The sequence below is a fragment of the Ambystoma mexicanum genome, chromosome 6p (genome assembly GCF_040938575.1).
Source record: "Ambystoma mexicanum isolate Mex_15411 chromosome 6p, UKY_AmexF1_1, whole genome shotgun sequence".
Taxonomy (NCBI): domain Eukaryota; kingdom Metazoa; phylum Chordata; class Amphibia; order Caudata; family Ambystomatidae; genus Ambystoma; species Ambystoma mexicanum.
In genome coordinates this window covers 58,878,210-58,901,822 of record NC_090935.1, presented here as the reverse complement: position 1 = coordinate 58,901,822, position 23,613 = coordinate 58,878,210, and positions in this window count along the sequence as shown.

The following is a 23,613-nucleotide window of genomic DNA, read 5'->3' as shown; positions in this document are numbered from 1 at the left end:
CCTGAAGGAGACCTCATGGGCAATGCGGGTGGGGGAGAGAGGAGGAGGGAGAGGGAGCTGCTTTCCCCAGCATGTCTCTCCTTTTGCTCTGCAAGGTGGGCCCTGAAGGAGACATTATGGGCACTGCGGGTGGGGGGAGAGAGGAGGAGGGAGAGGACGCTGCTTTCCCCAGCATTTCTCTCCTTTTGCTCTGCAGGATGGGCCCCGAAGGAGACCTCATGGGCACTGTGGGTGGGGGAGAGAGGCGGAGGGAGAGGGCGCTGCTTTCCCCAGCATGTCTTTCCTTTTGCTCTGCAGGGTGGGCCCTGAAGGAGACGTTGTGGGCACTGCGGGTGGTGGAGAGAGGAGGGGGGAGAGGGTGCTGCTTTCCCCACCATGTCTCTCCTTTTGATCTGCACCGTGGGCCCTGAAGGAGACTTTATGGGCACTGTGGGTGATGGAGAGAGCAGGAGGGAGAGAGCGCTGCTTTCCCCAGCATGTCTCTCCTTTTGCTCGGCAGGGTGGGCCCTGAAGGAGACTTTATGGGCACTGCGGGTGGGGGAGAGAGGAGGAGGGAGAGGGCGTGGCTTTCCCCAGCATGTCTCTTCTTTCCTTCTGCACTGTGGGTCCGGAAGGAGACCTCATGGGCACTGCAGGTGGGTTGAGAGGAGGAGGGAGAGGGCGCTGCTTTCCGCATCATGTCTCTCCTTTCGCTCTGCAGGGTGGGCACTGAAGGAGACATTATGGGCACTGCGGGTGGGGGTAGAGAGGAGGAGGGAGAGGGCGCTGCTTTCCCCAGCATGTCTCTCCTTTTGCACTGCAGGGTGGGCCCTGAAGGAGACATTATGGGCACTGCGGGTGGGGGAGAGGGGAGGGTGGAGAGGTTGCTGATTTCTCCAGCATTTCTCTCCTTTTGCCCTGCAGGGTGGGCCCTGAAGGAGACTTTATGGGCACTGCGGGTGGGCGAGAGAGGAGGAGGGAGAGGGCGCTGCTTTCCCCAGCATGTCTCTCCTTTTGCTCTGCAGGGTGGGCCCTGAAGGAGACATTATGGGCACAGTGGGTGGGGGAGGGGAGGAGGAGGGAGAGGTCGCTGCTTTCCCCAGCATGTCTCTCGTTTTGCTCTGCAGGGTGGGCCCTGAAGGAGACATTATGGGCACTGTGGGTGGGGGATGGAGGAGGAGGGAGAGGGTGATGCTTTGCCCAGCATGTCTCTCCTTTTGCTCTGCAGGGTGGGCCCTGCAGGAGATATTATGGGCACTGAGGGTGGGGGAGAGAGGAGGAGGGAGAGGGCGCTGCTTTCCCCAGCATGTCTCTCCTTTTTCTCTGCAGGCAGGGTGAGCCCTGAAGGAGACCTCATGGGCACTGCGGGTGGGGGAGAGAGGAGGAGGGAGAGGGAGCTGCTTTCCACAGCATGTCTCTCCTTTTGCTCTGCCGGGTGGGCCCTGAAGGAGACCTCATGGGCACTGTGGGTGGGGGAGAGAGGAGGAGGGAGAGGGCGCTGCTTTACTCAGCATGTCTCTCCTTTTGCTCTGCAGGGTGGGCCCTGAAGGAGACATTATGGGCACTGCGGGTGGGGGAGAGAGGAGGAGGAGGGAGAGGGCGCTGCTTTCCCCAGCCTGTCTCTCCTTTTGCTCTGCAGGGTGGGCCCTGAAGGAGATCTTATGGGCACTGCGGGTGGGGAAGAGAGGAGGAGGGAGAGGGTGCTGCCTTCCCCAGCATGTCTTTCCTTTTGCTCTGCAGGGTGGGCCCTGAAGGAGACCTCATGGGCACTGCAGGTCCGGGAGAGAGGAGGAGGGAGAGGGAGCTGCTTTCCCCAGCCTGTCTCTCCTTTTGCTCTGCAAGGTGGGCCCTGAAGGAGACATTATGGGCACTGCGGGTGGGGGGAGAGAGGAGGAGGGAGAGGACGTTGCTTTCCCCAGCATGTCTCTCCTTTTGCTCTGCAGGGTGGGCCCCGAAGGAGACCTCATGGGCACTGCGGGTGGGGGAGACAGGCGGAGGGAGAGGGCGCTGCTTTCCCCAGCATGTCTCTCCTTTTGCTCTGCAGGGTGGGCCCTGAAGGAGACGTTGTGGGCACTGCGGGTGGTGGAGACAGGAGGGGGGAGAGGGTGCTGCTTTCCCCAGCATGTCTCTCCTTTTGATCTGCACCGTGGGCCCTGAAGGAGACTTTATGGGCACTGCGGGTGATGGAGAGAGCAGGAGGGAGAGGGCGCTGCTTTCCCCAGCATGTCTCTCCTTTTGCTCTGCAGGGTGGGCCCTGAAGGAGACGTTATGGGCACTGCGGGTGGGGGAGAGTGGAGGAGGGAGAGGGCGTGGCTTTCCCCAGCATGTCTCTTCTTCCCTTCTGCACTGTGGGTCTGGAAGTAGACCTCATGGGCACTGCAGGTGGGTTGAGAGGAGGAGGGAGAGGGCGCTGCTTTCCGCATCATGTCTCTCCTTTCTCTCTGCAGGGCGGGCCCTGAAGGAGACATTATGGGCACTGCGGGTGGGGGTAGAGAGGAGGAGGTAGAGGGCGCTGCTTTCCCCAGCATGTCTCTCCTTTTGCACTGCAGGGTGGGCCCTGAAGGAGACATTATGGGCACTGCGGGTGGTGGAGAGGGGAGGGGTGAGAGGTTGCTGATTTCCCCAGCATGTCTCTCCTTTTGCCCTGAAGGGTGGGCCCTGAAGGAGACTTTATGGGCACTGCGGGTGGGCGAGAGAGGAGGAGGAAGAGGGCGCTGATTTCCCCAGCATGTCTCTCCTTTTGCTCTGCAGGGTGGGCCCTGAAAGAGACATTATGGGCACTGCGGGTGGGGGAGGGAGGAGGAGGGAGAGGGTGATGCTTTGCCCAGCATGTCTCTCCTTTTGCTCTGCAGGGTGGGCCCTGCAGGAGATATTATGGGCACTGAGGGTGGGGGAGAGAGGAGGAGGGAGAGGGTGCTGCTTTCCCCAGCATGTCTCTCCTTTTGCTCTGCAGGCAGGGTGAGCCCTGAAGGAGACCTCATGGGCACTGCGGGTGGGGGAGAGAGGAGGAGGGAGAGGGAGCTGCTTTCCACAGCATGTCTCTCATTTTGCTCTGCCGGGTGGGCCCTGAAGGAGACCTCATGGGCACTGTGGGTGGGGGAGAGAGGAGGAGGGGGAGGGCGCTGCGTTCCCCAGCATGTCTCTCTGTTTGCCCTGCAGGGTGGACCCTGAAGGAGACCTCATGGGCACTGTGGGTGGGGGAGAGAGGAGGAGGGAGAGGGTGCTGTGTTCCCCAGCATGTCTCTCCATTTGCTCTGCAGGATGGGCCCTGAAGGAGACCTCATGGGCACTGTGGGTGGGGGAGAGAGGTGGAGGGAGAGGGCGCTGCGTTCCCCAGCATGTCTCTCCATTTTCTATGCAGGGTGGGCCCTGAAGGAGACCTCATGGACACTGTGGGTGGGGGAGAGAGGAGGAGGTAGAGGGAACTGCGTTCCCCAGCATGTCTTTCCTTTTGCTCTGCAGAGTGGGCCCTGAAGGAGACCTCATGGGCACTGTGGGTGAGGGATAGAGGAGGAGGGAGAGGGCGCTGCTTTCCCCAGTATGTCTATCCTTTTGCTCAGCAGGGCGGGCCCTGAAGGAGACCTCATGGGCACTGCGGGTGGGGGAGAGAGGAGGAGGGAGAGGGCGCTGCTTTCCCCAGCATGTCTCTCCTTTTGCTCTGCAGGCAGGGTGAGCCCTGAAGGAGACCTCATGGGCACTGCGGGTGGGGGAGAGAGGAGGAGGGAGAGGGAGCTGCTTTCCACAGCATGTCTCTCCTTTTTCTCTGCCGGGTGGGCCCTGAAGGAGACCTCATGGGCACTGTGGGTGGGGGAGAGAGGAGGAGGGGGAGGGCGCTGCGTTCCCCAGCATGTCTCTCTGTTTGCCCTGCAGGGTGGACCCTGAAGGAGACCTCATGGGCACTGTGGGTGGGGGAGAGAGGAGGAGGGAGAGGGTGCTGTGTTCCCCAGCATGTCTCTCCATTTGCTCTGCAGGATGGGCCCTGAAGGAGACCTCATGGGCACTGTGGGTGGGGGAGAGAGGTGGAGGGAGAGAGCGCTGCGTTCCCCAGCATGTCTCTCCGTTTTCTATGCAGGGTGGGCCCTGAAGGAGACCTCATGGACACTGTGGGTGGGGGAGAGAGGAGGAGGTAGAGGGAACTGCGTTCCCCAGCATGTCTTTCCTTTTGCTCTGCAGAGTGGGCCCTGAAGGAGACCTCATGGGCACTGTGGGTGAGGGATAGAGGAGGAGGGAGAGGGCGCTGCTTTCCCCAGTATGTCTATCCTTTTGCTCTGCAGGGCGGGCCCTGAAGGAGACCTCATGGGCACTGTGGGTGGGGGAGAGAGGAGGAGGGAGAGGGCGCTGCTTTCCCCAGCATGCCTCCTCTTTTGCTCTGCAGGGTGGGCCCTGAAGGAGACATCATGTGCACTGTGGGGGGAGAGAGAGAGGAGGAGGAAGAGGCCCCTGCTTTCCACAGAAAAAGCTGCAGAAGCCCAGTCCTTTAAGATGAGATACAGTGAAATGAAAAGCTTTCATTTTCAACTTGCAACATAGTTGAGTACTGGTACTCTCTTTCAGGTGTTGAGAAGTGCAGGTGCTCAAATGCTCAAAAATAAGAAGTGCAGGTTCTGAGAACCGAGTAGGACCGGCCTATTTAAAACATTGGTCCTGTTAATAATACACAGGTGTTATGAGTGGAATTCTCAGAGACTGCCTTAATGGATTTACGACCCTAAGGGCTGGTCAGAAGGGTTCCACCAAGGGAGGAAGGATGATGCGGAGGGACTATAGAGCCCGAGACACAACACTGTGAGGGAGAATAAAGAGAAGTCCCCCATTGGCTCAGTGTGCATTATTCCTTTCCCGCCCATTAGTAGCCAGGAGCATTGCTCCGTCCTTCCAGGTTCATTAAGAGCCAGGAGCATTGCTCCGTCCTTCCAGGTTCATTAGGAGCCAGGAGCATTTCTCAGTCCTTCCGGGTTCATTAGGAGCCAGGAGCATTGCTCCGTCCTTCCAGGTTCTCTGTGTCCCTGCTGTTGGGGACACAGGAACAGGGCTTTCTGGATCACTCCAAGAGGCAGCAGAGAGAGGAAGAAAGGCTTTATGAGCACATCTGAAGCTGGGGGAGGTCAACGAGTGGAGTGTTTAAATATCCCCAGATTTAAGCTCCAAAAAGCAGGCGGCACAAGCTTCACTGTGCACGCCTCAAAACTCTGGAACTCCCTTCCAACCGATCTCAGAGCCGAACCTTCCTTGCACCGCTTCAGACACGGAGCCAAAACATGGCTACTTGCCAAAGAAACCTAAAACGCCAACTTATTACTAAAACCTTAAACTCACAAATGTATACATTCAACTTTGTGCAACCGCCTGTATATATTTTTAATTTCTATACCACGGGAAATTGATTGTATAATGTCCTTATTACCTGTAATGCCTGTTTTGTACTATTTTTGCAACTCTGTAACCTTGCTAAGCGCCTGGATGCCCCAGGGCCAGGCGGCGCTATACAAAATAATAATAAATACACTAATAAACGAGGGCTTTATCCCAATGGGTTGGTGGTAGAGTTGCCTCGGTTATGTGGTATTGGTGTTAGAAATGGGAGGGAGTGTATGAGGGGCCTTTCAACTGCATCGTGCACCTAATTCCTAGGTCCACACACCCTCCGCTCCCCACATGACCCAAGACTGAGCAATCTGCCCCACCCGGTTTCCCCCCCTGGTTGCTTGTAGATCTCTTCTTGCCGAATTGCCTGCCCTTCTCCTCCGCCGCTGTTAGCTTCCCTCATGGTGCACCTTCTCCTCTGACTTGTAAAGCTGTGTCAGAGCTCAATAAATACCCTCATAGTAATGGCGTGCATGCGGAAAATGGAAGGGAAAGTAGGTTAGTGCGTGGTTCTTTGCTCAGCTGAAAGGTCCTGCTCACCATTGGGTCAAGGTACGTGGTTGCTGACCCAGCGGTATTTGCTCTTTGTGGTTGTCTGGCCTTTGTGAGTTCCTCCCGGCCTGGGGAAGGGATTCCGTGTCAGTACCGCTTTCCTTCTTGTGGTTATAAGACTTCCCAGAAAGTCTGGTGGTCCAGTGTGTGCAGTTGCTTGGGCACAGAGTTATAAAGGTAAGTTCCCGGGCTTCAGTAAGGGGCCCTAGTTAGGTGTTTCTGGTTGCAGCGTGGGATCTCCACTAAAGCCGTCTGTAATTTCTAATTTAGCACGGCCCAATAATATCTCCTTGGTTAGGGAATCTTCACTAGATCAGGCTAATTCATTTCATTTGTTCTTTTTTTTTAAAAAAAAATAATAATTTAGGAGCATATTGTCCTGGATAAAAAATTGGGTCTGGATTTAGGATCCAGTCTTTCTGATCAGGGAAATCCGAGGGTCGTGGATTCTACCCCTAGCGCAATGCCTTTTTGATTTTAAACCAGTTTCAAAAGAAACCATTTTTGTTTTGTTGAGTGCTCTTTTTTTAACCAACTTTATTTAGTCAAAAACAATATCACATTCAGATGTTATATAGGTGTTAGGCAGAATCCTGTGCAGTGCCCTTAGGGACCACTACACACAATTAAGACTACATGTGGTGATACAAATTTTACCTTTGGTACAAGCCTGTACTACTATGTCAGAGTGGTAGCAGCGGCGGAGCAGCCAGGCTTATCTCAAGAGTATATGAGCAGTAGCAGAGATTACACAAAGGGACCACAATTACTGTGACTCAAGCAAACACTGACTCAAGGTTTCAGGTAGAAAAATATAAGTACATTTATTTTTAAACCAGTCGTTATAAACACAACACTTCTATTAAACTTCAATAAAAATCACACGTTAAATATACTACAAGTAACCAATTCACTTTGTACAGTAAGTCTCAAGGTAAGTACCCTGTGGTGGAATGAACCGGTGTTAGGCACAAAAACACATTACCGCGGATACGATTGCGATCACTTTTTGACAGTTCGGTCTACTAAACAAACGCGTATCCGTGACATGAAATGCTACCGGGGCAAAAACACACTTAGCACCTGAGATACGCAGAGGGAGTTGGAGGCAAAAATCACAGGCAATATTTTGGTTAGGCAGGCAGAATCAAGAAACTCTCGGAGACAGGAGTTCAAAAGTCAAAGGGCCGGAGCCAGGGTCAAAACACACCGGGGCCAGTTGCCGAAGAGCACACGGTCTAACAGTTCACGATTCAACGGAGCCAAAAGTACTTCGATATTGTCAATGTTCGGAAGCAAAAGTTATAAGAAGGAGGGAAGACAAGGTCAAGCCTTGGAAATGAAGAAAAAGGGATTCACCCAGTTTCCTCAACAGAACACAGTACCTTATTCCAATGGTGCAGCTGGTGCCCTGGCAGTTGTTCCTGTTTGTTTCCCGCACCACACAGGGATGAGGCCGGCAGCAGCAACACAGAATAAAATGTGCGCTCCTTAAAAACAGGAGAGGCTCTTCAGGTGGCTATCTGGACCACTACAGCAGTGTGCAGCGATTTCGACCACGGAAGAGGATCCTCTGGCTGTAGAAGATGAGCTGGTTATCCCCACCAAGCTCAAGGGAAGAAGACTCCGGACTGGATCGTCTCTGAGTCGTTGAAGGGCAGATAGCTCAGGTCTGCAGCATGGCTTCACCAGGACGGGTAGTTGCAGCAGCCGTCGTTCTCTCCGCTTCTCTTCGGTTCCTTGTAGTTCCAGTGGCGACTCTCTGACTTCTAGCCCAAGAGACCTGCCTTTTATGCGAAAAACCCACATTCACGCAGCCTGGCTGTCAATCATCCAGCAGGGGGGTTGTCCAGCCCGGACAACTACCCTGGCCAATCATGACAAAGTGCGATTTGTGTTTCCTAGGATACCCTGTGCAGGGGGTGACTACACCCCTCCCTCACATTCAGCCCACCTAGACACCCAGGCGCCTTGAGGAGGGCTTCTGGGCAGAAGCCCGCCAAAAGACATTGAACAAAGAAGGCGAACCTAGTTTGGTGCGCAAAATAAAACACAAGAAGGACTTGAACGAAACGAAAATGACGAATAAACTCAACCGGAGCCAAAAGAAAGACGATTTGGTCAAGCGGGTTTATGTTCGAGGCTAATATAATAGCCAAGAACAGTACCACGTTTATCTAAAATAATCGCGGTAGAAAAGTTAGGGTAGTTACCACTGCCACCAGCCAAGTCTAAATGTTAAAAGAGCGAAACAATGCTCTAGGAGGTACAGATAAAAAGGGATACGAGTTAACCCTTTCCAGTGCTCCATGGAAGATAGAGTGTACTGGATCTGTGGTAGATTGACTAAGTAAAGTTAATGGTAACTTTACGCTTTTCTGGGGGACAGTAGTCGCCTCAGAAATGGAGTCGAGGGAAGTCTCAAAGACAACCATGTGCCACGGCACTGAAGGTGCGGTGTGACACACACAAAGAAGGGGGTTACTGAAGTGGTGTACTTCAGAGTCCACAATCACAAAAACAGATGGAAACACATAGCAAAACACAGGTAAGAGTGGGGGGAAAGCTCTCACTCTTATCAGGTGGAAACAAATAAACCCCAGAAGTCCAGCAAAGCTGATGGGGGACTCACTAGGTGAGGGAAATGAGCCATAAATGAGAATTCTCCCTAACAATAGGCCAGTGATGTATCTTAGTGCAAGTCAATTATTGAAGCCACATATCAACCTTTGAAATTACAATTTTGGTATAGCTTCAAGTAATAACTTAACTTTAACTGTGACCATTCAACAACCCCTCCCCTCTCCCGGTTCCCCATTGCCATGCATCAGTTCTTCTGCCGTCGATTAAGGTTGTTGTGTTCTGTGTGGGGGCCTCCACGTAGCGTCGTGGCTCCTGTGCTTAGTTTGCCCGTGTTTAATTGTGAATTGCTCTCAGCAGGTTTGGCCTGAAGAAGTATGCTTCTCAATCTTGTTGAGTGCTCTTAAACCACAAATGACTCACCTTTGTCCTACCTGCATGTACTGCAACACGTTTGGCAGCCGACATTGCTCCATTTATGACTTCTTTCGTGAATACGTCTCTAGCACAAGGTATAGTTCCACAGGATTTGAAGAACTCCATAATTTCACCACTTCTGAAGAAATCCAAACTTGACCCAGATAATTTGCAAAATTATCGCCCGGTTGCAGGTTTGCTGTGGCCTGGTTAAATCTTGGAGAAAGTTGTCACAGTGCTACAGCAGGAATATGTTGAAAAAGAGTCCCTTTTGGACCTTGTTTAGGTCGGTTTTCACCAATAAATTAGGACAGAAACCGCAGTTCGGAGCAAACTTTTGCAAGTGGCATATCAAGGAAAAGTATCACTAATCTTAATGTTAGACCTCTCTGCGGCATTCGATACAGTGTGTCACTGTAAACGTATTAATCGATCGAGGAAGATTGGAAATGTTTCTGCTAGTGCAATTAAATGGTTTATCTCTTTTTTGTCAGAACGGGGATCTGGATGCTTTCTGTCAGACTATCTGCCGCAGGATTGTGGAGTGCCCCAAGGGTCTTCCCTCTCCCCAGTGCTTTTCAATCTATATCTACGTCCTTTAATGGACATACTGCGGAAACACAAGATCGGTTTTCAATCACATGAAGATGACATGAAGGTGCTCATTTAGTCGGGCAATGTCGAGGAGTCCTTCTTAAAGGGACGTTAGCAACTAGATGTCAACTAACTGGCTCCAACTTAATCCAAATACAACGTAGGTTGCTTAGCTTGGACCTAAACAGCTACTCGGCGGGGATAGATGCCCTGCTCCTCCTTCTTTTTTAGGATCTGAACTGAAGAATGTCTCTAGGATTAAACAGCTTGGCTGCATATGTGTTACGCTTACCTGGTTCCCACAGGGGCATCGATCGGACCCGGACAGCTGCGGTCTCCACCCATGTGATGCCTATTGAAGAGATGATAGTCTGGACTGGCCCGCCTAACCTTGTCTGCTGGACTCGTAGAAGTATTCTCCTGCAAGTGGAGAAAGGGATTTAGCAGCCCGTGGACTTTAGTGATGGCCCCCTAACAGTCCTCGTTCTCCCCACTAATCACCTCCGATATCCCCTTTTGGTAATCTCACCTTATGTTTTTTAAATGATGAGCTCTCCATCCTGCTTGGCATGCAGCGGCATGTAGATACCAGTTACTTCACTGGGTTGAAGGTACTGGAGGAGTTCCGGAGGAATATTAACTCCAGTGTCTATAAAGTGCAAAGAGTTCAATATGTCCGATGTTCACTCTTGTTCCATTCCCTCGTTAGGTTGCAGCTGGGTTCAAAAGAATATTGCCTGGAGGCAGCTGATGGCGTTCAGGTAAGAGTCTGTATTACCAAACACTGTCTGGTAAAAGTTGCATGAGTTTAACTTGCTGTTTTCTCTCCCTTTTTAGGTGCGGCATAGGAAGATGCAGCGAATTAAAGAATAATACCTCCAGTGGTAAAGCAGGTAAGCCTATGGTGGCAAAGAGATTGTCTTTGTCGGTTTTCTCGGCTCACCTTGTTATTCCTTTTGTTTTCCCCCCAGGTGCTGGATTTCGACAAAGAAAATGATGGAGGCAGCGCCGACTCGAAAGATGCGGTGGACTGGTGAGTATAACGCGGCACTGCTGCTGGCAAAGCGACGCGTGCTGAAATAATGTCCTTTCCAGACTCGGAGATGTGCTGGGTCCGGAATCAGGTAAGGAATCAAATAATGTCCGTGATCTAACCTCTTCTCCTTTCTTTTCCTTTTGTCTAGGAGGTCCGGATTCGAGGCGGGCGTGGCAGAAGACTGGATGCTGACTTGCAGACACGGTGAGCGTCACGCTGCTGGATGCAGAATAACGCGAAGCATGGGCTGCTGTTCGGGGGTGGTTTAAATAGCCTGCAAAGTAGTCCCAGGTAAGAAGTTCCCCAGAAATACACCCAAGTGAAAAATAGTCCCTGTAATAAAATAGTCCCATCCAGGCCTCACGTTGGCTTGAACTCATTTGCAGCGTGGTCTGCATAAGGTAAGTAAAGTTTATGAGCCTGGCGCCTATGGCGCCAGGACTGTTTTCTATGATGAGCCTGGCACATAAGGCGCCAGGACTGAATCCAAACAGCCCCCAGCCGGGGCTGTTGGGGTTTTAATGAGTATCTGGATGCCTGCTCCTGGGGGTGATGGACACGATCCGGATGCCCGGGGGTAGGCATCATGACAATATGGCAGAATAACCTCAGCTGCGAAGGTCAAATTGGGGCCAAAGTGCAGTCTGTTTTTGTACCTTGCGCCTCTAACGGCACGCCCTTTGCTTCATTCCTGAGAAGAACCATGCGTCAGTGGTGGGAGCCCTGGTAAATTCACAACTGGATTACTGTAACAGCCTTCTAGCCGGGGCCCCTACCAATAAACTACCTCGACTACAGAAGGCGCAAAATGCAGCAGTCAGACTGGTGTTTGAAGTAAGTCCTCTCCATCTCAGGCTTGCGTCGGTCCATCCACTGGTGAGCTATGGGGGACAGGATTTAGTTTAAGATTAGGTGTATGATATATAAGTCTCTGACAACTTAGCCCCTTTATATCTGGCAGAGAAGCTAAGCCTCTACCAACCAATCGAGATCCTTCGATCAGGAGACAAGCTGCTTCTGGCTATCCCTCCCTTCTTTTGTGCATCTAGTGGGGAACGCTGAATTTCTGTATATGGACCCAAACTATGGCACAGCCTGCCGTGGGAGATTAGGAAAGCAGAGACCTATCTCCAGTTCTGTAAAGCGATGGACTGTGATTATAGGGACTAGTTGAGTTTTCCAGAAACCTGTACTTGCTTATGGTTCGTTTATATGAAAACTGCACCTTGATACGATTTGGTTCGTCTATGCTGCGCTATACAAAACCCTCAATAAATCAGTCAACCACTTAAGGGACAGGAGTACCAGGGCAATAGGTTTCCATCTTTGAAATTTTAGCTGGAGTCTGGCTGTTGCATTTGGCATGTGGTGTGCTATCTTGGTTTTAGCTGGAGTTTGGCTGTTTCACGTTCCATGTGGTGTGCAATCTTGGTTTTAGCTGGAGTCTGGCTGTTGTCTTTTCCATGTGGTGTGCTATCTTGGTTTTACCTGGAGTCTGGCAGTTGCATTATGCATGTGGTGTGCTATCTTGGTTTTAGCCGGAGTCTGGCTGTTGTATTTTGCATGTGGTGCGCTATCTTGGTCTTACCTGGAGTCTGGCTGTTGTATTGTACCTGCAGTGTGCTATCTTGGTTTTAGCTATAGTCTGGCTGTTGCACCTTGCATGAAGTGTGATATCTTTGTTTTAGCTGGAGTTTGGCTGTTGAATTATGCATGCAGTGTGCTATCTTGGTCTTAGCTTGAGTCTGACTGTTGCATTTTGCCTGAGGTGTGCTATCCTGGTCTTAGCTGGGTCTGGTTGTTGTGTTCTGCATGCAATGTGCTATCTTGGTCTTAGCTGGAGTCTGGCTGTTGCATTTTGCATGTGGTGTGCTATCTTAGTCTTAGCTGGAGTCTGGCTGTTGCACTTTGCATGCAGTGTGCTATCTTGGCCTTAGCTGGAGACTGGCTGTTGCATTTTGCCTGCAGTGTGCTGTCTTGGTCTTAGCTGGAGTCTGGCTGTTGTATTTTGCCTGCAGTGTGGGGTCTTGGTCTTAACTGGAGTCTGGCTGTTGCATTTTGCCTGCAGTGTGCTATCTTGGCTTTAGCTGTAAGCTGACTGTTGCATTTTGCATGTGGTGTGCTATATTGGTCTTAGCTGGAGTCTGACTGTTGCACCTTGCATGCAGTGTGCTATCTTGGTCTTAGCTTGAGTCTGGCTGTTGCACTTTGCATGCAGTGTGCTATCTTGGTTTTAGCTGGATTCTGGCTGTTGCATTTTGCATGCAGTGTGCTATCCTGGTCTTAGCTGGAGTTTGGCAGTTGCGTTTTGCATGTGGTGTGCTATCTTGGTCTTAGCTGGGGTCTGGCTGTTGCATTTTGCATGCAGGGTGCTATCTTGGTCTTAGCTGGGGTCTGTCTCTTGCATTTTGCATGCAGTGTGCTATCATGATCTTAGCCGGGACCTGGCTGTTGCATTTTGCATGCACTATGCTATCTTGGTCTTAGCTGGGGTCTGGCTGTTGTATTGTACCTGCGGTGTGCTATCTTGGTTTTAGCTATAGTCTGGCTGTTGCACTTTGCATGCAGTGTGCTATCTTTGTTTTAGCTGGAGTTTGGCTGTTGAATTTTGCATGCAGTGTGCTACCTTGGTCTTAGCTGGAGACTGGCTGTTACACTTTGCATGTAGTGTGCTATCTTGGTCGGATCTGGAGTCTGGCTTTTGCATTTTGCATGCAGTGTGCTATTTTTGTCTTAGATGGGGTCTGGCTGTTGCATTTTCCATGTGGTGTGCTATCTTAGTCTTAGCTGGAGTCTGGCTGTTGCACTTTGCATGCAGTGTGCTATCTTGGCCTTAGCTGGAGACTGGCTTTTGCATTTTGCCTGCAGTGTGCTGTCTTCGTCTTAGCTGGAATCTGGCTGTTGCATTTTGCCTGCAGTGTTCTATCTTGGCCTTAGCTGGAAGCTGACTGTTGCATTTTGCATGTGGTGTGCTATATTGGTCTTAGCTGGAGTCTGACTGTTGCACCTTGCATGCAGTGTGCTATCTTGGTCTTAGCTTGAGTCTGGCTGTTGCACTTTGCATGCAGTGTGCTATCTTGGTCTTAGCTGGATTCTGGCTGTTGCATTTTGCATGCAGTGTGCTATCCTGGTCTTAGCTGGAGTTTGGCAGTTGCGTTTTGCATGTGGTGTGCTATCTTGGTCTTAGCTGGGGTCTGGCTGTTGCATTTTGCATGCAGGGTGCTATCTTGGTCTTAGCTGGGGTCTGTCTCTTGCATTTTGCATGCAGTGTGCTATCATGATCTTAGCCGGGACCTGGCTGTTGCATTTTGCATGCACTATGCTATCTTGGTCTTAGCTGGGGTCTGGCTGTTGTATTGTACCTGCGGTGTGCTATCTTGGTTTTAGCTATAGTCTGGCTGTTGCACTTTGCATGCAGTGTGCTATCTTTGTTTTAGCTGGAGTTTGGCTGTTGAATTTTGCATGCAGTGTGCTACCTTGGTCTTAGCTGGAGACTGGCTGTTAAACTTTGCATGTAGTGTGCTATCTTGGTCGGATCTGGAGTCTGGCTTTTGCATTTTGCATGCAGTGTGCTATTTTTGTCTTAGATGGGGTCTGGCTGTTGCATTTTCCATGTGGTATGCTATCTTAGTCTTAGCTGGAGTCTGGCTGTTGCACTTTGCATGCAGTGTGCTATCTTGGCCTTAGCTGGAGACTGGCTTTTGCATTTTGCCTGCAGTGTGCTGTCTTCGTCTTAGCTGGAATCTGGCTGTTGCATTTTGCCTGCAGTGTTCTATCTTGGCCTTAGCTGGAAGCTGACTGTTGCATTTTGCATGTGGTGTGCTATATTGGTCTTAGCTGGAGTCTGACTGTTGCACCTTGCATGCAGTGTGCTATCTTGGTCTTAGCTCGAGTCTGGCTGTTGCACTTTGCATGCAGTGCACTATCTTGGCCTTAGCTGGAATCTGACTGTTTCACTTTGCATGCAGTGTGCTATCTCGGCCTTAGCTTGAGTCTGGCTGTTGCACTTTGCATGCAATGTGCTATCTTGGTCTTAGCTGGATTCTGGCTGTTGCATTGTGCATGCAGTGTGCTATCTTGGTCTTAGCTGGAGTCTGGCTGTTGTATTTTGCCTGCAGTGTGCTATCTTGGCCTTAGCTGGAAGCTGAAAGTTGCATTTTGCATGTGGTGTGCTATATTGGTCTTAGCTGGAGTCTGACTGTTGCACCTTGCATGCAGTGTGCTATCTTGGTCTTAGCTCTAGTCTGCCTGTTGCACTTTGCATGCAGTGTGCTATAATGGCCTTAGCTAGAATCTGGCTGTTTCACTTTGCATGCAGTGTGCTATCTTGGCCTTAGCTTGAGTCTGGCTGTTGCACTTTGCATGCAGTGTGCTATCTTGGTCTTAGCTGGAGTCTGGCAGTTGCATTTTGCATGTGGTGTGCTATCTTGGTCTTAGCTGGAGTCTGGCAGTTGCATTTTGCATGTGGTGTGCTATCTTGGTCTTAGCTGGGGTCTGTCTCTTGCATTTTGCATGCAGTGTGCTATCATGATCTTAGCTGGGACCTGGCTGTTGCATTTTGCATGCACTATGCTATCTTGGTCTTAGCTGGGGTCTGGCTGTTGTATTGTACCTGCGGTGTGCTATCTTGGTTTTAGCTATAGTCTGGCTGTTGCACTTTGCATGCAGTGTGCTATCTTTGTTTTAGCTGGAGTTTGGCTGTTGAATTTTGCATGCAGTGTGCTATCTTGGTCTTAGCTGGAGTCTGGCTGCTACACTTTGCATGTAGTGTGCTATCTTGGTCGGATCTGGAGTCTGGCTTTTGCATTTTGCATGCAGTGTGCTATTTTTGTCTTAGATGGGGTCTGGCTGTTGTATTTTGCATGTGGTGTGCTATCTTAGTCTTAGCTGGAGTCTGGCTGTTGCACTTTGCATGCAGTGTGCTATCTTGGCCTTAGCTGGAGACTGGCTTTTGCATTTTGCCTGCAGTGTGTTGTCTTGGTTTTAGCTGGAGTCTGGCTGTCGTATTTTGCCTGCAGTGTGCTGTCTTGGTCTTAGCTGGAGTCTGGCTGTTGCATTTTGCCTGCAGTGTTCTATCTTGGCCTTAGCTGGAAGCTGACTGTTGCATTTTGCATGTGGTGTGCTATATTGGTCTTAACTGGAGTCTGACTGTTGCACCTTGCATGCAGTGTGCTATCTTGGTCTTAGCTCGAGTCTGGCTGTTGCACTTTGCATGCAGTGCACTATCTTGGCCTTAGCTGGAATCCGACTGTTTCACTTTGCATGCAGTGTGCTATCTTGGCCTTAGCTTGAGTCTGGCTGTTGCACTTTGCATGCAGTGTGCTATCTTGGTCTTAGCTGGATTCTGGCTGTTGCATTTTGCATGCAGTGTGCTATCTTGGTCTTAGCTGGAGTCTGGCAGTTGCATTTTGCATGTGGTGTGCTATCTTGTCTTAGCTGGGGTCTGGCTGTTGTATTGTCCCTGCGGTGTGCTATCTTGGTTTTAGCTATAGTCTGGCTGTTGCACTTTGCATGTAGTGTGCTATCTTTGTTTTAGCTGGAGACTGGCAGTTGCATTTTGCATGTGGTGTGCTATCTTGGTCTTAGCTGGAGTCTGGCAGTTGCATTTTGCATGTGGTGTGCTATCTTGGTCTTAGCTGGAGTCTGGCTGTTGTATTGTACCTGCAGTGTGCTATCTTGGTTTTAGCTATAGTCTGGCTGTTGCACCTTGCATGAAGTGTGATATCTTTGTTTTAGCTGGAGTTTGGCTGTTGAATTTTGCATGCAGTGTGCTACCTTGGTCTTAGCTGGAGACTGGCTGTTAAACTTTGCATGTAGTGTGCTATCTTGGTCGGATCTGGAGTCTGGCTTTTGCATTTTGCATGCAGGGTGCTATCTTGGTCTTAGCTGGGGTCTGTCTCTTGCATTTTGCATGCAGTGTGCTATCATGATCTTAGCCGGGACCTGGCTGTTGCATTTTGCATGCACTATGCTATCTTGGTCTTAGCTGGGGTCTGGCTGTTGTATTGTACCTGCGGTGTGCTATCTTGGTTTTAGCTATAGTCTGGCTGTTGCACTTTGCATGCAGTGTGCTATCTTTGTTTTAGCTGGAGTTTGGCTGTTGAATTTTGCATGCAGTGTGCTACCTTGGTCTTAGCTGGAGACTGGCTGTTAAACTTTGCATGTAGTGTGCTATCTTGGTCGGATCTGGAGTCTGGCTTTTGCATTTTGCATGCAGTGTGCTATTTTTGTCTTAGATGGGGTCTGGCTGTTGCATTTTCCATGTGGTATGCTATCTTAGTCTTAGCTGGAGTCTGGCTGTTGCACTTTGCATGCAGTGTGCTATCTTGGCCTTAGCTGGAGACTGGCTTTTGCATTTTGCCTGCAGTGTGCTGTCTTCGTCTTAGCTGGAATCTGGCTGTTGCATTTTGCCTGCAGTGTTCTATCTTGGCCTTAGCTGGAAGCTGACTGTTGCATTTTGCATGTGGTGTGCTATATTGGTCTTAGCTGGAGTCTGACTGTTGCACCTTGCATGCAGTGTGCTATCTTGGTCTTAGCTCGAGTCTGGCTGTTGCACTTTGCATGCAGTGCACTATCTTGGCCTTAGCTGGAATCTGACTGTTTCACTTTGCATGCAGTGTGCTATCTCGGCCTTAGCTTGAGTCTGGCTGTTGCACTTTGCATGCAATGTGCTATCTTGGTCTTAGCTGGATTCTGGCTGTTGCATTGTGCATGCAGTGTGCTATCTTGGTCTTAGCTGGAGTCTGGCTGTTGTATTTTGCCTGCAGTGTGCTATCTTGGCCTTAGCTGGAAGCTGAAAGTTGCATTTTGCATGTGGTGTGCTATATTGGTCTTAGCTGGAGTCTGACTGTTGCACCTTGCATGCAGTGTGCTATCTTGGTCTTAGCTCTAGTCTGCCTGTTGCACTTTGCATGCAGTGTGCTATAATGGCCTTAGCTAGAATCTGGCTGTTTCACTTTGCATGCAGTGTGCTATCTTGGCCTTAGCTTCAGTCTGGCTGTTGCACTTTGCATGCAGTGTGCTATCTTGGTCTTAGCTGGAGTCTGGCAGTTGCATTTTGCATGTGGTGTGCTATCTTGGTCTTAGCTGGAGTCTGGCAGTTGCATTTTGCATGTGGTGTGCTATCTTGGTCTTAGCTGGGGTCTGTCTCTTGCATTTTGCATGCAGTGTGCTATCATGATCTTAGCTGGGACCTGGCTGTTGCATTTTGCATGCACTATGCTATCTTGGTCTTAGCTGGGGTCTGGCTGTTGTATTGTACCTGCGGTGTGCTATCTTGGTTTTAGCTATAGTCTGGCTGTTGCACTTTGCATGCAGTGTGCTATCTTTGTTTTAGCTGGAGTTTGGCTGTTGAATTTTGCATGCAGTGTGCTATCTTGGTCTTAGCTGGAGTCTGGCTGCTACACTTTGCATGTAGTGTGCTATCTTGGTCGGATCTGGAGTCTGGCTTTTGCATTTTGCATGCAGTGTGCTATTTTTGTCTTAGATGGGGTCTGGCTGTTGTATTTTGCATGTGGTGTGCTATCTTAGTCTTAGCTGGAGTCTGGCTGTTGCACTTTGCATGCAGTGTGCTATCTTGGCCTTAGCTGGAGACTGGCTTTTGCATTTTGCCTGCAGTGTGTTGTCTTGGTTTTAGCTGGAGTCTGGCTGTCGTATTTTGCCTGCAGTGTGCTGTCTTGGTCTTAGCTGGAGTCTGGCTGTTGCATTTTGCCTGCAGTGTTCTATCTTGGCCTTAGCTGGAAGCTGACTGTTGCATTTTGCATGTGGTGTGCTATATTGGTCTTAGCTGGAGTCTGACTGTTGCACCTTGCATGCAGTGTGCTATCTTGGTCTTAGCTCGAGTCTGGCTGTTGCACTTTGCATGCAGTGCACTATCTTGGCCTTAGCTGGAATCCGACTGTTTCACTTTGCATGCAGTGTGCTATCTTGGCCTTAGCTTGAGTCTGGCTGTTGCACTTTGCATGCAGTGTGCTATCTTGGTCTTAGCTGGATTCTGGCTGTTGCATTTTGCATGCAGTGTGCTATCTTGGTCTTAGCTGGAGTCTGGCAGTTGCATTTTGCATGTGGTGTGCTATCTTGTCTTAGCTGGGGTCTGGCTGTTGTATTGTCCCTGCGGTGTGCTATCTTGGTTTTAGCTATAGTCTGGCTGTTGCACTTTGCATGTAGTGTGCTATCTTTGTTTTAGCTGGAGACTGGCAGTTGCATTTTGCATGTGGTGTGCTATCTTGGTCTTAGCTGGAGTCTGGCAGTTGCATTTTGCATGTGGTGTGCTATCTTGGTCTTAGCTGGGGTCTGTCTCTTGCATTTTGCATGCAGTGTGCTATCATGATCTTAGCTGGGACCTGGCTGTTGCATTTTGCATGCACTATGCTATCTTGGTCTTAGCTGGGGTCTGGCTGTTGTATTGTACCTGCGGTGTGCTATCTTGGTTTTAGCTATAGTCTGGCTGTTGCACTTTGGATGCAGTGTGCTATCTTTGTTTTAGCTGGAGTTTGGCTGTTGAATTTTGCATGCAGTGTGCTATCTTGGTCTTAGCTGGAGTCTGGCTGCTACACTTTGCATGTAGTGTGCTATCTTGGTCGGATCTGGAGTCTGGCTTTTGCATTTTGCATGCAGTGTGCTATTTTTGTCTTAGATGGGGTCTGGCAGTTGCATTTTGCATGTGGTGTGCTATCTTGTCTTAGCTGGGGTCTGGCTGTTGTATTGTCCCTGCGGTGTGCTATCTTAGTTTTAGCTATAGTCTGGCTGTTGCACTTTGCATGTAGTGTGCTATATTTGTTTTAGCTGGAGACTGGCAGTTGCATTTTGCATGTGGTGTGCTATCTTGGTCTTAGCTGGAGTCTGGCAGTTGCATTTTGCATGTGGTGTGCTATCTTGGTCTTAGCTGGGGTCTGTCTCTTGCATTTTGCATGCAGTGTGCTATCATGATCTTAGCTGGGACCTGGCTGTTGCATTTTGCATGCACTATGCTATCTTGGTCTTAGCTGGGGTCTGGCTGCTGTATTGTACCTGCGGTGTGCTATCTTGGTTTTAGCTATAGTCTGGCTGTTGCACTTTGCATGCAGTGTGCTATCTTTGTTTTAGCTGGAGTTTGGCTGTTGAATTTTGCATGCAGTGTGCTATCTTGGTCTTAGCTGGAGTCTGGCTGCTACACTTTGCATGTAGTGTGCTATCTTGGTCGGATCTGGAGTCTGGCTTTTGCATTTTGCATGCAGTGTGCTATTTTTGTCTTAGATGGGGTCTGGCTGTTGTATTTTGCATGTGGTGTGCTATCTTAGTCTTAGCTGGAGTCTGGCTGTTGCACTTTGCATGCAGTGTGCTATCTTGGCCTTAGCTGGAGACTGGCTTTTGCATTTTGCCTGCAGTGTGTTGTCTTGGTTTTAGCTGGAGTCTGGCTGTCGTATTTTGCCTGCAGTGTGCTGTCTTGGTCTTAGCTGGAGTCTGGCTGTTGCATTTTGCCTGCAGTGTTCTATCTTGGCCTTAGCTGGAAGCTGACTGTTGCATTTTGCATGTGGTGTGCTATATTGGTCTTAGCTGGAGTCTGACTGTTGCACCTTGCATGCAGTGTGCTATCTTGGTCTTAGCTCGAGTCTGGCTGTTGCACTTTGCATGCAGTGCACTATCTTGGCCTTAGCTGGAATCCGACTGTTTCACTTTGCATGCAGTGTGCTATTTTGGCCTTAGCTTGAGTCTGGCTGTTGCACTTTGCATGCAGTGTGCTATCTTGGTCTTAGCTGGATTCTGGCTGTTGCATTTTGCATGCAGTGTGCTATCTTGGTCTTAGCTGGAGTCTGGCAGTTGCATTTTGCATGTGGTGTGCTATCTTGTCTTAGCTGGGGTCTGGCTGTTGTATTGTCCCTGCGGTGTGCTATCTTGGTTTTAGCTATAGTCTGGCTGTTGCACTTTGCATGTAGTGTGCTATCTTTGTTTTAGCTGGAGACTGGCTGTTACACTTTGCATGTAGTGTGCTATCTTGGTCGTATCTGGAGTCTGGCTTTTGCATTTTGCATGAAGTGTGCTATGTTTGTCTTAGATGGGGTCTGGCTGTTGCATTTTGCATGCACTATGCTATCTTGGTCTTAGCTTGGGTCTGTCTGTTGCATTTTACATGCAGTGTACTATCTTGGTCTTAGCTGGAGTCTGGCTGTTGCATTTTGCATGTGGTGTGCTATCTTGGTCAGAGGTGGAGTCTGGCTGTTGCATTTTGCATGCGGTGTGCTATCTTGGTTTTAGCTGGAGTCTGGCTGTTGCACTTCGCATGCAGTGTGCTATCATCGTCTTAGCTGGGGTCTGGCTGTTGCATTTTGCATGTGGTGTGCTATCTTGGTCTTAGCTGGAGTCTGGCTGTTGCATTTTGCATGTGGTGTGCTATCTTGGTTTTAGCTGGAGTCTGGCTGTTGCACTTTGCATGCACTGTGCTATCCTGGCCTTAGCTGGAATCAGGCTGTTGCATTTTGCATGCAGTGTGCTAGCTTGGTTTTAGCTGGGACCTGGCTGTTCCATTTTGCATGCGCTATATTATCTTGGTCTTAGCTGGGGTCTGGCTGTTGTATTGTACCTGCGGTGTGCTATCTTGGCCTGAGCTGGAAGCTAACTGTTGCATTTTGCATGTGTTGTGCTATCTTGGTCTTAGCTGGGGTCTGGCTGTTGCTTTTTGCCTGAGGTGTGCTATCCTGGTCTTAGCTCGAGTCTGGTTGTTGCGTTCTGCATGCAATGTGCTATCCTGGTCTTAGCTGGAGTCTGGCTGTTGCATTTTTCATGTGGTGTGCTATCTTGGTCTTAGCTGGAGTCTGGCTGTTGCATTTTGCATTCAGTGTGCTATCTTGGTCTTAGCTGGATTCTGGCTGTTGCATTTTGCATGCAGTGTGCTATCTTGGTCTTAGCTGAGGTCTGGCTGTTGCATTTTGCATGCAGCATGCTATCTTGGTTTTAGCTGGGGTCTGTCTGTTGCATTTTGCATGCAGTGTGCTATCATGGTCTTAGCCGGGACCTGGCTGTTGCATTTTGCATGCAGCATGCTATCTTGGTTTTAGCTGGGGTCTGTCTGTTGCATTTTGCATGCAGTGTGCTATCTTGGTCTTAGCTGGAGTCTGGCTGTTGCTTTTTGCCTGAGGTGTGCTATCCTGGTCTTAGCTGGAGTCTGGTTGTTGTGTTCTGCATGCAATGTGCTATCTTGGTCTTAGCTGGAGTCTGGCTGTTGCATTTTGCATGTGGTGTACTATCTTGGTCTTAGCTGGAGTCTGGCTGTTGCATTTTGCATGTGGTGTGCTATGTTGGTCAAAGGTGGAGTCTGGCTGTTGCATTTTGCATCCGGTGTGCTATCTTGGTTTTAGCTGGAGTCTGGCTGTTGCACTTCGTATGCGGTGTGCTATCATGGTCTTAGCTGTGGTCTGGCAGTTGCTTTTTGCATGTGGTGTGCTATCTTGGTCTTAGCTGGAGTCTGGCTGTTGCATTTTGCATGTGGTGTGCTATCTTGGTTTTAGCTCGAGTCTGGCTGTTGCACTTTGCATGCAGTGCGCTATCCTGGCCTTAGCTGGAATCTGGCTGTTGCATTTTGCATGCAGTGTGCTAGCTTGGTCTTAGCTGGGACCTGGCTGTTCCATTTTGCATGCGCTATACTATCTTGGTCTTAGCTGGGGTCTGGGTATTCCATTTTGCATGCAGTGTGCTATCTTGGCCTTAGCTGGAGTCTGGCTGTTGCATTTTGCCTGCAGTGTGCTATCTTGGCCTGAGCTGGAAGCTGACTGTTGCATTTTGCATGTGTTGTGCTATCTTGGTCTTAGCTGGGGTCTGGCTGTTGCTTTTTGCCTGAGGTGTGCTATCCTGGTCTTAGCTCGAGTCAGGTTGTTGCGTTCTGCATGCAATGTGCTATCTTGGTCTTAGCTGGAGTCTGGCTGTTGCATTTTCCATGTGGTGTGCTATCTCGCTCTTAGCTGGAGTCTGGCTGTTGCATTTTGCATGTGGTGTGCTATCTTGGTCTTAGCTGGAGTCTGGCTGTTGCATTTTGCATGTGGTGTGCTTTCTTGGTCAGAGGTGGAGTCTGGCTGTTGCATTTTGCATGCGGTGTGCTATCTTGGTTTTAGCTGGAGTCTGGCTGTTGCACTTCGCATGCAGTGTGCTATCATGGTCTTAGCTGGGGTCTGGCTGTTGCATTTTGCATGTGGTGTGCTATCTTGGTCTTAGCTGGAGTCTGGCTCTTGCATTTTGCATGTGGTGTGCTATCTTGGTTTTAGCTGGAGTCTGGCTGTTGCACTTTGCATGCAGTGCACTATCCTGGCTTTAGCTGGAATCTGGCTGTTGCATTTTACATGCAGTGTGCTAGCTTGGTCTTAGCTGGGACCTGGCTGTTCCATTTTGAATGCGCTATGCTATCTTGATGTTAGCTGGGGTCTGGCTATTCCATTTTGTATGCAGTGTGCTATCTTGGCCTTAGCTGGAGTCTGGCTGTTGCATTTTGCCTGCAGTGTGCTATCTTGGCCTGAGCTGGAAGCTGACTTTTGCATTTTGCATGTGTTGTGCTATCTTGGTCTTAGCTGGGGTCTGGGTGTTGCTTTTTGCCTGAGGTGTGCTATCCTGGTTTTAGCTCGAGTCTGGTTGTTGCGTTCTGCATGCAATGTGCTATCTTGGTTTTAGCTGGAGTCTGGCTGTTGCATTTTTCATGTGGTGTGCTATCTTGGTCTTAGCTGGAGTCTGGCTGTTGCATTTTGCATGTGGTGTGCTATCTTGGTCTTAGCTGGAGTCTGGCTGTTGCATTTTGCATGTGGTGTGCTATCTTGGTTTTAGCTGGAGTCTGGCTGTTGCACTTTGCATGCACTGTGCTATCCTGGCCTTAGCTGGAATCAGGCTGTTGCATTTTGCATGCAGTGTGCTAGCTTGGTTTTAGCTGGGACCTGGCTGTTCCATTTTGCATGCGCTATATTATCTTGGTCTTAGCTGGCGTCTGGCTGTTGTAGTGTACCTGTGGTGTGCTATCTTGGCCTGAGCTGGAAGCTAACTGTTGCATTTTGCATGTGTTGTGCTATCTTGGTCTTAGCTGGGGTCTGGCTGTTGCTTTTTGCCTGAGGTGTGCTATCCTGGTCTTAGCTCGAGTC